Source organism: Balearica regulorum, chromosome 29 (assembly GCF_011004875.1).
Source record: "Balearica regulorum gibbericeps isolate bBalReg1 chromosome 29, bBalReg1.pri, whole genome shotgun sequence".
Taxonomy (NCBI): domain Eukaryota; kingdom Metazoa; phylum Chordata; class Aves; order Gruiformes; family Gruidae; genus Balearica; species Balearica regulorum.
The window spans coordinates 1,452,911-1,467,677 of NC_046212.1; the positions used below are offsets into that span (position 1 = coordinate 1,452,911).

At 46.8% G+C, this 14,767-nt stretch overlaps 1 protein-coding gene across 21 annotated transcripts in view; it reads right to left on the reverse strand.

Moving 5' to 3' along the window:
• Window positions 1-14,767, reverse strand: part of R3HDM2 (R3H domain containing 2) — a 58,927-nt gene that overhangs the window by 30,374 nt on the left and 13,786 nt on the right. Inside the window, exon 1 of one of the 21 annotated variants that reach the window (XM_075737970.1) lies at window positions 7,726-7,997. The exons of the other annotated variants lie outside the window; for them this stretch is intronic. The gene's annotated coding sequence lies outside the window, so the exon portion shown is untranslated. Of the gene's footprint in view, window positions 1-7,725; window positions 7,998-14,767 lie in introns of those variants that run through there. 21 annotated transcript variants of the gene reach the window in all.

Below are 14,767 nucleotides of genomic sequence, written 5' to 3' on the forward strand. Positions count from 1 at the left end.
TAGACAGGGAATAAAAGCAGGAAACTTTGGCATTTACAGTTAGGATGGATCCAGCAGCAAATCTGGGGAAGGCAGGAAGCCTACTGCTAAATACACTCTCTTCCTGGCCTTGTTTCTCAGAGTACCGACACGCTCCTATGAGCTAAATGAGGGTGCAAAGGAGACATATGGCTGCTTGGCTGTAGCTGCCTACATGTACGCTCCTATGTTGCAGTAGGACAGAGGTATCTGAGGTAGTTCGTCGCACCACGCAAGAGAGTTAAGCTACCTCTCAGTTTTCAGGGGGAAAGGAAACAAGTGTGAGTGGGCTCCACTTTCTCAGTGTCTGTCCAAGCCACGACCACAGCGGTAAGTTTACATGCTTACAGCCTTTTTGACCAGAATTAAGAATTTGCTTCAAAGAAGAAGAATCTTGACTCATTTCCCCTTCAGCTCCTTCCCTTGGTTATTAACCAATTCTTTTTTTGCTTTCTGAGACTCACTCCAAAAGGCATTCAACAGGGCAGAGTGAAAGCCTTAGGCTCGGCCCAGGTCATCAACATTAATGCAACAGAGAAGGCTGCAGAGCCTTGCCGCCTAGAAGAAACCCTGACATAGCCATAACAACAGCGGTTTTCTCCATCCTCAGGCTGGTTATAAAATGTAAAGAAAGCATACTTAGAAACAAAACATATCCAATCACATGCTAAGCAGAGCTAAAGTGCTCTGAGGGGTCAGAAATAAACAACCTGAGGCTGGCGATTCACTGGCAGGCAGGACAGTCCCCATCGTATTGCTCCGACGGACAAAGTCAATGAGCACCGAGAGGAGAACTGCGCAGGAAGAGCTGGCCCAGGCAAGGGAGGTTTGCTGGTACAACCGGTAATTAAAACCAACAAACCAGCCCGTAAGAGGGAAGGGGGAAAGCAGCGGCCTTTTTCCAGCATCTGAGCGTTTCACTTCACCCCTCTGCGTAAGGCTTTAGTATTAGCATCATATATCACTGAGTAAGTACCTCCTGCAAGGTTAAATGATGATGCTCTCACAAACAATTTGCTCATTGGCTTCCAGGTCAACCAATCAGAATCGCAGCTCCATGGCAACGGGCTCTATCACTAGGAGCAACCAGACAAGTTTGGGGGGTGATTTAGATTCCCTCTCCTTGCTCCCCTTCCTGAGCACAGCGTCTGCTGTAGAAAAAAAGGTTTTCACAGGAAAAAGTGGAGGCGGTGAGGTGGAGAGGGTGCTGCAAATTCAAGGCATTAAAGCCTCCTCAGTTCTACTAAGTCAGGCAGCACAGTGCTCCCTCTCTGCACCAAGGGATCTTCAGAGAGACTTTTGTCTTCTTTTCTGCCAGGGCACAGCAGCTGGTAAAATTTTTGCTGCATTAAAGTACACCTACCAGATGCAACAAGAGGCTGTAATGAAAGGCTTTGCTAGTAGGACCAACAAACGCCACGTAGCTCCCAAAACATCTCCCTCCCAGGCTCCATTTGGGCTCCCAGTCTGCTCTGCAAAATGTAAGCTGCCTGCACCAACACTGCCAACTGGGGCATCCCATAAAAAAAATCTGCAGCCTCAGCTTGAAAACAGGCAGATAAAGAGCCTTTCAAGCACACTCCCTTTCCCTCCTGTTGGAGAAAACAGCTCCCTGTAATAAGCTTTAACTAGAATGAGCACCTGATTCACTGAGAAAGCCCTGAAACCTTACTTGGGAACACTCATAAGCTACAACTCTCTCAGCCAGTGAAGTAACCTGTCCCAAATTATCTCCATTGCTTTTTTTATTATCAAAGAGAGGGGTTTAATTCCTCACTACCATACAGTTCCTACAAAACCTAGCAAAACCAAATCAAAACAGGAGGCCAGATGTATTTGACTGCACAGTGCATAGGCTCCCAAGTGCTTAGTCATTGCTTTAAATCTTAATCTCCACCCCCACATTACATCAAAGAGGTGAAATTATGATGCAGATGGAAGGATTTCACTTCAGGTGGAAAGGGGGGGGAAAAAACTTATATGAACAAGGGGACAGGAAATAGAAGTGAGATAGAAAGCCCTCCAAGTTAATTCTCCAGAATATCAGGTCTCCAACATATCCCTCCCAAATAATTCCAAGGATGGTAAGACAACACCAGTTAAATTGCCTTTATCCACAGCTGAGGAAAGCCCCCATATCAAGCTCTAGTTCACATTTGCTGAGCAAATGGTGGCAGCACCTTAAGGTGCTAACGGCTCTCCTGGCTGTTGACACCTGTGCTGCAAGGCAGGGCAGCTACAAGAGAATCCCTGCAGAGGGACCCATCTCAGCCCCTCAGTAGAGCCACTGCCCGCTTGGTTTTGAGGGGCTTAAGCGCAGCAGCTACTGGGTCTGTTCCACCGACCATAATGCCTAGGAAGAGACCAGTGTCTGCGACAGTTGAGCTGTGGTGGCCATGGCTCGCCTCTGCATCTCTGGTTGAATGTAGGAACTGGAGCCTGGAGAAGAGATGTAATCCTAGAGCTGCTCTTCATTTCAAATACTTTTAAAAAGGCTTCTCACTTGTACAGGCGCAGTCAGCAATGTTAAATGGCACAATAGCCAGTATGTGCATTATGGGAAACATTTGAATTATGACCATGGCAGTAGTTCTCAGTTATGCAGTACGTGCATGGATTTCATTATGTAGAACGCCTCAAACCACAAGATAATTTCAGGAGAAAACAAAACCAAAACAAAACCAGTTATTTAGTTACCTCCCCCAATCAATGTAAGCACTAAAATCAGGATAGGTGTCAACTTGCTATTACTGTCCTCCCAGAGTGTGACACAACTAGTGTCAGGACTGCCAAAATCATCTTCACATGACGCACAGGAATCAAATGTGCCAGAACAATAAAGGTGCGTTGGCATCTGAAGAAAGAGAGAATCAAAAAGATACAGCATGCTTCACGCAGGGGCTTCAAAAAGCCAAAAACTTTAATAGCCTGCCATTTCCACCTGGATGCAACTCAGGGTTTTTATCCAGAACACTGCTGTTGCAGCCAAGCCCGGCCCCATGGAAGGCAGTAAGCAGGACACTGTAGTACCAGTACTGCATCAGGAAGGATGTGTCAACACTGAAGACTCATTGCATGTTTGACAAATGGCACTCTCATGAGCAGGCTGCCACCTCCCCAGGGCAGGTTCACTTCCCTTACCTTCGTGAATTACCTGCTCTATCTAGGGATCTTGGCTCATGAAAATAAGAGGCAGCACTGCAGTCCCCAAGCAGGCACGGAAGCAAGAGGAATGCAGGCCTCCTTTGCCAAAGCCTTTGGGACCACATCACCCTGGGGATGCATAAACATCTACATTACTGCAGTCTGAAAGTTGCTATTAAACCAACACATCTTGCCTAGGCACAATGGAGTAGTTTTCACTGAAAAAGAGATTTCAGCAGAAGATAAAACAAAAAGCACCACTAAAATGAAAACACATGAGGCAGAGCAGCTGTTGTGAAGGGAGCACACAGCAGAGGTAATCGCCTGTCACGCAGATGAGTTCCAGGCAGCAGGAGGGTTCCACCGCACCAAACAATCAGGAAAACACCACTTTAACTCAAGTCATAGTTTCATTTCACCATTGACACGAGAGCATGGCCCTCATACAGGACAGGAAGAACGACATCTGGGCCTGAGACAGAAACTTCATCAGATCTTGTAAGGTAAGCAACACAGTATCCTGTGCAGCACGTGGAAGGCAGAAGTCCTTTGAGGAGTGGAAGAGGTGTTTGTTCTTCCCTGCGAGGGAAGGAAACAGAAGATGCTGTTGAATCATGTCTGAAACACGAATATGTCCAGCCACCTACCCAATGCCTCCATGTGCTCTGCAGGACATTCTGCACTTTTTAATCTGGTACCTGTTGTGTTGAGATCCAGCCTCTTGTGGAAGGAAAAGCTCATGGTAGAACCCTTTGCACTTGTCTCAGCATAGAACAATTCAAAGCAGAACAATTAATTTCTTTCCCATTCCAGATGTTCCCACTCAAGACAGGTCTTTGCTTCTTGCTCCAAAGGCCACACTGTTATTTTCGTGCAACTTAAATTGCTAGCTTTCACGTCAGAGGTGGCTGAATGTCAGCAGTGAGGGAGAGAACTTCCATTCATAACAGAGCTCTGACCCTTCAAAACAGGAGAAAGTATCAAATCAAGGAAGGATTCCCTACTACAGTTAAGAGGGTATCCCAGCATGTCCTGCCACCCCCAGGTGTGATGCTCGGAAACATCCTTGCCACGTGAACCAAGACACAGGGGAGAAATGACATATCAGTGAAGTAACGCAGATTCTGTTCATTTCCCAGGAATACAAAGATGACAATGTCCACTGCACCATCCATCACTGAGTCAGCTGAGGGGCTCAGAGGCTCACAACCAAAGGAAAACAGCAAAACGACAAAGGAAGAGTGCATTGGGTTCTTTCCCTATACATGAAAACTGCTGACTGGGTGGAACAGCAGCAGGAAGAGTTGCCATATGCCTGACAGGAAACTTGAATGTAGAGTTGACCAATGTGTTCAGAGAATCCAGCTTGGTTGCCTCCATATTCAGATCCTTTCTTTTTACTCCCAAAGCAGCCTATATGCTATGCAAGAGCAGAGCTCCGATCTCATTTCTGCTGTGAAAAGTTGACGACACAGAAAGAAGGCAATCATTGGATTCAGGTATGCTGGAGATCTCCTGGGGAAGATAATTCAGTTCAGCACCAAAGCCAGAGGCTGTAAAGATCCCCAGATCCCGCTGAAAGCCTCCTCCCCACCCCAACTAGGCTTACTGCTGGATTTTTGATGCATGTTTCCTTTTTATACGCATCGAGAGGAGAAAATGGTGTGCAGAGGGATGTATCATATGAAGATGCAAGTGAGCAACCTTGATAAATGGTTAGAAACCAGTTTAAGGTAATGCATCTGTTATAGACTGTTATGGCACCATGCACTGGAATAGCTTTTATGTTCAAGTGACCCGACAAGAAAAGGAGAATGGAGTTCTGTTTGCAGTACCTGGTCAACATGGACAGTGGTGCCTCATCCATCTCACCATTGAGGCACCTTGTACCAGCTCTTTGCAAGACAGTTTACTCTCAAGCCCTCTAGTGCCCTAGCTGGAAACACGGGCCTCAGTCAGCAACCCAGTACGTTCTTTGCTGCTCTCCTGGGTACAAAAAGCTCTTCAGCACTTTGAACTGTATGGGTAAACTTTGCTTGCACCTATTTTGCAGGCGTGGAAAAAGAGACGTGGTGCATTCCTGCTACAGTTATCAGGTGCCCACAGCTCTACGTGCCATCAGAAGCTGACAGGTTGGCCAACACTGGGAGAAAGGAACCTATTGCACAAACACCACGGGAGGGTTTGCAAAGAAAGAGAGTTCAAATTATACTGAAGAAAGTAGGTTTAAACAGTCTCAGGCTTAAAAGTTCTCTTAGCCTGAAGTTCACAGCAATAGGAGCCATCTTCAGTCCCTCTGCTCTGCCCTCTGTCAGTCTCAGGGGATATTATTTGTTTGACATTAAAAAGCAAACAAACAAAACAGTGATGCTGCTGTTCTGTTCTTTTATTTTGGGAGCTGCAATGAATCCAAGCAAGAACCCTCTCACCCCTCATTTACAAAATCTGGGGGAGAAAAAAGCCAAACCCTCCAGCCAATAGTTAAAAAGTGAAAGTATCACAGAAGCCATCAATATAAACAGTTCTTGAGAAGGAACAGCTCACATTTTGTCCAAACATAGTGCTGTAAATTTTTTGCAGACAGCTCCTCTGAGGGTCCCTAGGCAGAACAGTGGGAGAAAGAAAAGATAAATCTTAGATGAGAGTCTCCCTGCAAGAGAGTTCCCTTCTCCATTTCACACAGGTTTTCCTTTCCCCATGACAAGCTATTCCTGTATTCATCTGAAGACCAGGGAACCGCTCCTGTGACGTCAAAGCAGTTTCCCAGCAACAATTAATGAGGGCTGTCCACCACAGGGGTTTCCTGAAAAGCTAGCAAGGAATTATCCACCTACTTTCTACAGTGTCAAGATGCAATAGGACAGCATTGAACAGCAACTTCTGTTAACCCTTCCATGGCTCAGAGGAAAACCCTGGCACAGCTCCCACCGACACATCCTAATTATTTCAGAGAACCCCAAGCAGAACTCCTTCCACCTGAACCCATCCATAATGAAATACCACATCAGGTAGGAGACACCTGCAGATACAGAGGTGGCAACCAGGCTCAGAAAAAATGCACAACATTAGAAACAGCTCTTATCCTCTTGCTGGCGCACCATTCTTGTCTCATGCCTGTGCCAGACAAACATTAAAAAGCTGGCTGAGAGAGCAAGGTATTCCCCAGCCCTGCTTACCATTCCTCAGCTGACCTGGGCTGGCAAAGTAGATCCTCAAACTTTACTAATCAGGCCCAAAGCATTCCAGTTCCTGGCAAACCTCCTTGGGAGGAAGGCAAAAAGCAGGGCTGCTATCTCCCTTTCTGTTTCCAAGGCTGATGCTCCTGCTTCTCACCACGCTGGCAGAGGATCCTGAGCCACCTGACACACTATGTAGCCAAGGGGTACGCAGCAAATACAAGACACTGTGGCTGTTTTCCAGGTGAGACCCAGAAATTGAACAAAGATGGGGAGTGACAATTAAAAGAAAAAAAAAATCAACTTAATCTTTTGGCTGCCAGCTGCAAAAGTTGGACTTGACAGGGAAGGGGGAGTCTGAAGAGCAGATTAGGTATTCCTCTTCCCACAGCATTCAGCAAAATGAACTCAGCCTTCACCTGCTGAAGTGCTTACCACTCACTGCAGCAGCTGTTGCTGCTGTTTGCAGATCCTCAAGCCACAGGTGATGCTTCCATTTTAAATAAGCATTTTAAAGACACAAGGGGAAAGGAACCAGGTCCAATGCACCTGAACAAAGATCCCACAGTACAGTAACTGGCTAATACCTCAAGCCCAAGAGAACTAGCTCCTAGCACTAAAACTCAAATGAAGGGAGCATCATTCCCAGTATCTTGTTTTTAGGCAAGACTGGATGAGGAACATGTGAGAAGGAGGTAAAGGCAATCCAAACTCTTGATTCCACTAAAACCAAACCCAATTTGTGATAGGTTTAAAATAATTTTAAAATGGGGTTAATATATATATATGAGAACTCAAATATAGTCCTATAGAACACCAATATGGCACTTAGCCAATTAACTAGTCAACATTTCTCATCAACTAGCCAGCTTCAAACAAGTAATTGCTTTAAAGTATAACCCAGCAGAACAGCAGGGAGTATTTTGTCATTCCAAAACAAACAGAAACTACCCAGGACCAAGCTGCATAAACACCAAGCTAAGACATAAGGACAACCCATGAGACCGTCACAGGGAACTTCTTAATGACATGGAAGAGTACAGTATGCTTATTGGGGATTCCCCCGTCTCCTGTAGGTGCATCCCCAGCATCACAAAAAAGAGGAAGGAGAAAGCTCATCTCACACTCTCAAGTCCTGAATGGGATCACAGAGCCACATATTCATTTTAATACAGCACCATTTTAAATTAACCCCATCAACCAGCAGAAATCCCATCACTTACCAGAGATGAATAATGTCAGGTCCCCATCCCTGAAATACTCACTTGCATTTATATCTATGCTGTATTTTGCATGATTGGGGTATGGGGAGAGGAGGAGAAAAGTCTCTGGTCAATCTTTCTCAAGCTCAAAATAATTGGAAGACTTATTCTAAAAATAAACTCACCGTGGTGGTTCTGCACTCTCAGCAGGTCATCTGTTTCCCAATTTCAATAGAGACTTCATTGCCACAAGCAGTTCAAGAGGAATTTTGCCAAGATAATATTGCTTCTTAGAAGCCCCCGCCAGCACTCAACTCTGAATAAAATGCTAGCGATCTTTGCTGCTGCTACAGCAAGCTAATTGCTCTGACAAGCAGCTCTGAAGCAAAGCAGAGCCCAGCTGTTCAGAGGGATGTCATAGAGAGCTCTGCCAATAGCCACATGCACACCCCCCTCCTGCTCTCATTCAAATACTTCAATGGAACTGCCTCCGCACAGCCCTGAGAAGGCTTTAAAGACACAGCATCCTTCCCCCGCCAAGCACTGAGGCAACACAAATATAAGTGCAGGAGCAAAGAAGAGATACCACAGCAAACATCAGCATCTTCCAGAAGAATTCAAGTGCATGGACTACACTTTGCAGAATGCCCCACACGTGCCAAGGTAGGTTTCAGGCAGTCTTGCTTCACTCCCGTCATTGTTGACATAATGTTTCTAAGGGGTCAGTTTGTAAATAGTTTTAATTAACTTATTTTTTTCTTGCTCATTTACTAGTGATTAAACACTGACAGAGACAGGAAACAAGAAATGCCAAGGGCCCTAGAGAGGTTTTAAACTGCTCACTTGCTTAAGTTTTCCCCAGAAAGGGGTTTTCTATCCCAGACCTGAGGACTCTACAGGCACATAGACTGCAATCAAGTTTCCTCTCCATATACTGAAGCTTATTCTCAAGCGCACAAGGCAGCCTTGCTGAGCATCGTGCACAGGCAGACTCTGCAAAGGATCGCGAGCATGTCCTGTCCCTCGCCAGGCTCAGAAGTTGCTTCTTGTTGGATTATGGAGATCTTCGGCTCTAAACACTGGTCAACAGCAGGTAGGCATCATTCTTCTTCTGCGCCAATCGTTCCTGCTGGGCAGGAGACCATCATAGGCAAGGTGCACCTAGAGCTGAAGAGAGTGTAGTCTTGCAGGGCCAGTGCTGACTTCAAACACCATCAGTTCGGTCAGCTGCTGGGCTCCAGGAGGCTCCTTGCTCAGGCTGAACTCTGGCAGTGCTGGAGCTGGTAGCGGAACAAGGGGCAGCAGGGCTCACAGGGCAGCTGCCTAAAGACAAAAGCTTTGAAGAGAAAGGAGATGAAGGGGAGAAGGCAGGATCAGCCTGGGGCTCAAGGAGATGGAGAGGCTCAAGTGAGACAGTTGCAAAAAGGTTGAGATGCACAGCTTTAACTGACAGCATCCATTGCAAATAGCGTAGTGCTGTGCTGGTAAAGCCTCTTCAGGACTTGCCTTTATCACTTTTACTAAATTAATGCAGTTTCTTCTAAATGGTCCCCTGCTACAGCCAAAGAAAAAGTCCAATAAAGCTTTTAAAAAGCAAGGAGACAGACGACAGAAACACGATACATTTCGGCTCCATGACAAACTGAGGTTCAAGTTTGTAAAGCAGCCCTGCTCTGCAAAGGGCTTAAGTTTAAGACAGAAGCTCATGCATACATTTAATCTGCTTCAAAGCCTTCTGAATCAAGCCTGTCATGCCCATGCAGAAAGCAGGTGAATGTTCCTGGCCAGCCATTCTCCTCTTCCTGCCGAAACGGCTGTGATCCTGCCTGCAGTAAACAGCTTCCTTGCTTCTGCCCACAGCAACATGGAAATTTGAAGAGGGGGCCCGTGGCTAAAGAACCGGAGAGAAAGGAATGACAGAGGGGCAAGACAGGGGATAAGAAGACAAAAGTCACTTCCAATGCTATACCAGCATTTTCAAGTGGAGGGCTACGATTAAATCGACCCCACATTGGATGAATGCAAAGGCTTCATAGATGTTATATGAGATTTCTCCATCAGAAGGTGCAAGGAAGACAGATCCAAAGTATTCAAGTTCCTTTTATGCCTCCTATTTCTGGCCACATCAAGTTCTTTCTTCCCAATTCTGCAAAGAACTTGTAAAATGAAGGTGCCTGTCCAAGGAAACTGAACCATGACCTCCCAAGCGCTTTGAGAAACAGTCACCACTGGCTGAGCAGTGCAAGCTTGTAGGATAAGGGCCTTCAGCTGAGCTCACAGGCTCTCCTATGACAGATCCTCAGTCTGCTGCACAGCAAGCCCTGAGAGGTAGCAAGTGACTGTATGTGCAACAGCTCCGTGGATTGCTCAGTAGGAAGTCAGTCTGGCCATTCGTGTCCGCCTGGCAGAAAGCATGTGCTCAGAGTGACTCCCTGTGGCAGCTGAACCCAGCAAAGCTGCCAGATTCAGACTGAGATTAGGTTAACAACTCAGCATCAGGGTTCCCCCCCGCCCCTTTTTTAGCTCATCTATTTTGGATTTGTTTACTCCTGTCACTTAGCACCCAGGCAGGCCCCTGGAGTTTCAAACCTGGAGTTCTGAGCCCTGAGGAAGCTGTGGCAGCTACTTTGCAAACGACAAAGCAACAGAAAGGCACAGAGGAGTTCAGGTCCAGCAGTGCTCCAGCATGCCTTGCCCAGGCCAAGGATCTTCGCTCCACATAGAGCCTTAAAATCTCCACAAAGCCTAGTGAGACTAACAGAGCATTATTTTGCTAAGGAGCATCTGTGGTCTGCTGGGTTTCAACTCGGCATTGTTAAGGATAGTTGCTGGCACCCTCTACTCCAGAGCCCCGCAGTGGCAAGTTTAGTACTATAAAAGGAGGGAACTTGGGACACTGTTCTTCCCTTCTACTGGGTCTTCCTGTTTTCAAAGAAGCCCAGCTGGCAGAGCATGTTAAGCAAGCAAGAACATACAATCAGCTTAGGACCTTCTGTTGAAACTCAACTGTCAGTTCTTAACATCAACATTAAAGCAGAACGAAAAGAAGCTCCATAACCTGAGCCTGCAAACCTGATCTCTAGCACTTAGATGCCTATCAGATGGCTCAGCAAGGACAGATTTCTGAGTGAGAAAGCCTTCCAGCCCTAGGACACAAGCACCTGCCCTAGACAGGACAGATGTAGGCATGTCGAGCTCTTTCAAAAAACAATGCCCATGATCACTGTGAGTGGGTAGCATTTCATCTTCATGAAGCACATGTGTGTAAGAGGATTTCCTAAGCTGCATCTTTCCCCTTAGATGGGGAGACAGTAAATCCTGGGTGGGAGGAGGAAGAGAACGAAGAGTGAGTCAGCCCCACCAGCAGCCTGGACAAAGCCCTGTGGAAAGGACTCCTGCTTTTCACACCTGAGAGCCATTGGCTGAGGTATTATGCACATGTGTGCATGTGTGTGCACACACACAATCAAGGTAGGTCAGTGAAAGCGGGGCACAGAAAAGACGCAGCAGCTCTAGGTATCGTCTGTGCTCCTAGCTTACTGGGAACCCACCTATGTCTAACATAGTAACATTGCAGAGCAAATAAAAAAAAAGCACCAAGACATGCTCCCTCCCTGCCAGACATGTATCAAATGAACCAAGGCTCTGACTTGCCCAGCCCAGCTTCTGTTGAGAGAAGACAGGTCGATTAGGTAGTGGATATAATCCCATCAGAAAGGGGTGTGGGGGGGGGGGAAGTCAAGAGTTGTGACACCAAACTGCTGGGATGGCACTGGTGCAAACCCCCACCATCAGTCAAGGACCGGGCTCTCCCGTGTCACAGACACGTACCAGGCAGCCTGCATCAGACACCAACAGCAGCTAGAAAGGGAGAAGAGCATTACTGATGGACTTAAATGCATTAATTTACCCACCCAGACCAGAAAACTCCCTCTTCCCTTAGAGTAGGGGAGAAAACCCAAACAAAAGAGCTTGGGACAAACTCCTCATTGCAGGCATGTCAAACACCAGTGCTCTCACTTCTGCCAGCCTCAGCCACCACATCATCATGGGGAGGAGAGAGAGAAAGCAATCCTCAAGCAGCTAGAGAACTCTGTCACAGACTGTTCTTTGCATTGGAACTGACCTTGCTCACTGCATCCAGCAGCAGGCTGCAAGCTATCATTAATTACTAAAGTGCATAGGTAGAAACACATTCTCCAGACAGCATCCCCTTCCAAGGACATTATGAGCATGCAGACTGCAGGACAGATTTGGAGAGCTGGCTACATAATGCGACTCAACTTGAGGGTGCTGCCAGGTACACACCAAGCATCTGGGATCAGCTTGGACAGGGAACACTCTTAGGCAGACACTATAACCACCAGCACACACAGCAAGTCAAAAATGTTTCCTAAGTCCTCCAGGTCACAGGCTTGTTCTATTTTGTAGGTCAGTACATACAGTAGAAAAGACTTCTTTGTGTTTGGAGTCAGGAAGTGGGAAGGATGAGAATGGCAGCACATTGCTGCTGGAAGCTACCTACTCTAACACGTCCTGTGAAAACAGCTCCATGAACATCCAGGCACCCATGGAAGAGCAGAAAGCAGGAGATCAGCAGAATACTCACAGCTGGAGCTGAAGAAAGGATGTTCTGGTCTTACTCATCCTTTTCCATGGGGCACACAAATGGAAGAGAGGGAGAACAGCCAAAATTCCTTGTCAAGACTATGACCACCTGAAAGATCTTTTCACATAAGTCCTACAACCAGCATGTTTTTCTTATCAGGCCCAAGGTCTCCTCAGAAGAGGCCACAATAAAGGAATAGAGGGGACATAGAAGGAAAAAAAAATAATAGCACCTGCACAGTGGAGACTCCACTCTCAAAAGTCACAAGTCAGAGAGTTGTGAGTAGGACAGAAGAACCCAGGCCATCAAGAACTCTGAATGGCTGCTTCTACCAGAAAAGAGACAAATTTGGCTTATGCCCAAAGAAGCCAGGTCCAAGTCAAGCCCTGGCCCACCTTGTCCTCAGCTCACCCTGCTGCTGGGAATCAGCATCACTCCCTGTGCTGCATGAACACACACAAAGTAAAGGCACCTGCGACTCTTACACACCCAGGACCTAAAACCAGTGTGAGCACTTGGCCTAAGAGAGAAGAATTCAGAAATTAGATCCTAAGGCAGAATTAGTACTTCACTTCAGAGCCTAGCAGAGGAAGGAGAAAAAAAAAAAAAAAAAGCACACTGGCCTAGATTTGGGTTTCATTGGACTAAAGCATGTAGCTTAGCAGTAATCACAGCTGCATTTCCACAGCACACTGCAGAACATTGCACTGGTCAGCTGCTCAAAGCCACAGTGCTCACAGCAAGCTGCATCTACCACACTTCAGCATTTAAAAACATGCACTGTCCAGTCCCTTGCTCAACTGTTACTGGGACCACCTTGCCCTCAGAATTCTCCCCCACTTCAGCCCTCCCTCTGCTTTATGCCAAGGACATAAAGACACAGTAAGCCTCATGTCACTTATGAGTCAGCACTCAATTGCTCCATGCCAGCGAGACATTCCCAATGTGGGAGCTGAACATGGCACAGGATTAATTTTCTAGTTGCAGATGTTTCTGGACCAACTCTGTAAAGGGGATGCAGGCAGAGCTGCCGCCTCTGCTCTTCCTGACACCTTCCATAGCAGGAAAGCAACTGCAAGGAAAGGGCAGCTCTTCCCTCCAGCCAAACCCTTCCCCTCCAGCCATTCAACGGAAAGGACAGCAGTCTCCTCCAGCTCCATTAGGAAGAAAGTCCAGAAGCAGCAGGGATGCATAGTAGCTAAATCCATCAGCTCAGAGGGACAAAACAAAGGCAAAAGAATACAGGAGAGCCAGAATAAGAAGGGGGGAAAGGAAGGGATAGCCGAGAGACACTCAAGGAAGAAAGAGGAAGGGGCAAATTAAGTTTAGTGAGTAGCCAGAAAAACCCTTCAGAGATGAAACATGTTGCCCACCCCCTCCTTTTAAAGGCTGTGCTGCCATCTCTGATGGATAAGGGTGCCTGCACTGGATGTGGCAGGGAGGAACAGAGAAGGGGTTTACATTTAAAAGAAATTACCATTTTCTACAAAGTAAAAATTAAACACCTCCCCACCAGGGAGTTTTGAGTCAACCTCAGCCATGCCCACAGTCTCTGACGCTGTCTTCTCTGCACGTGCGTGCACACACATGTACATGGAGGTGTCTTTTTCCTAGGCTGAAGCCAGTCTCCAGGCAGTAAAAAAAGAAATTTTACTTTATTTTCTGTTTTAAAAAGGGACCTTCCATTCAAATCTGGCTCAGCTGAGGATGTGTTATCATGGCAACCATCCCCTCCCTGCCTGCTCTAGGAAGGAGGGTATTAGACACAGATCTAAATGATCCTGCACAGGCTGCAACCCAGCCCCACCAGCCCCTCTTCAAGCTGAGGCTAGCGTGATTTGACATGAACCAAATCTGTCAATGGCTCAAGACAGACACGTGGGCAATAATGAGCAGTGGAAAAAACGTAGCACACTCCATTCAGCTCCAAACACTGATAAATAATTCAGGAAGAGAAATGCCGCAATACAGAGCGCAGCACGGTTTAAAAATAGAACATGCGCCGATGCCAGAAGAATGGAGGGGAAGGAGAGAAAAGCAGAGAGAGGTGGCATGAACTAAAGCACGCGTGTCAGCTCATGGATGCTGCAGCAACCCAGCTCTCCACGTTGATCCCAGCAGATGTTTGTTTGCTTACCCATTAAATTGGGAATCCAAATCAATTATTATTATTAACATGGCAACAGCAACCAGGGCTACCCTTTCTGGATCACAGCCCTGCAGCAAGGCATACACCCAAAAAACCAGAAACAGCCTCCATGCTGAAGACCTTGCAGGAAGTACACGAGTGGGAGGACGTACAGCGAGTGTGTACCTGCCCATCCTCCCTGCAAGGGTGGCCGCAACTCCGCAGTAGTATGGGCACCAGTATGGGCCTGGTGTCCAGGCTCAAGGATTGTCCATTTACCTGTGTGTCCTGCTCAGGTGGAGAGCACACATAAAGGTCAGATAATGGACGCTGAGCTTTAAGAACTTAAACTTACTACAATCTGTTTTCTGTTGGGGTGTGAAGGTGAAACCAGGGCCGACTGTTTCTTTTCCATTAGAGCCTGTTTCTCCATTCAGCTCTTCTCTTCTAAATCCAGCTACCTTAAATTCAGACACTTCCACCCATAATT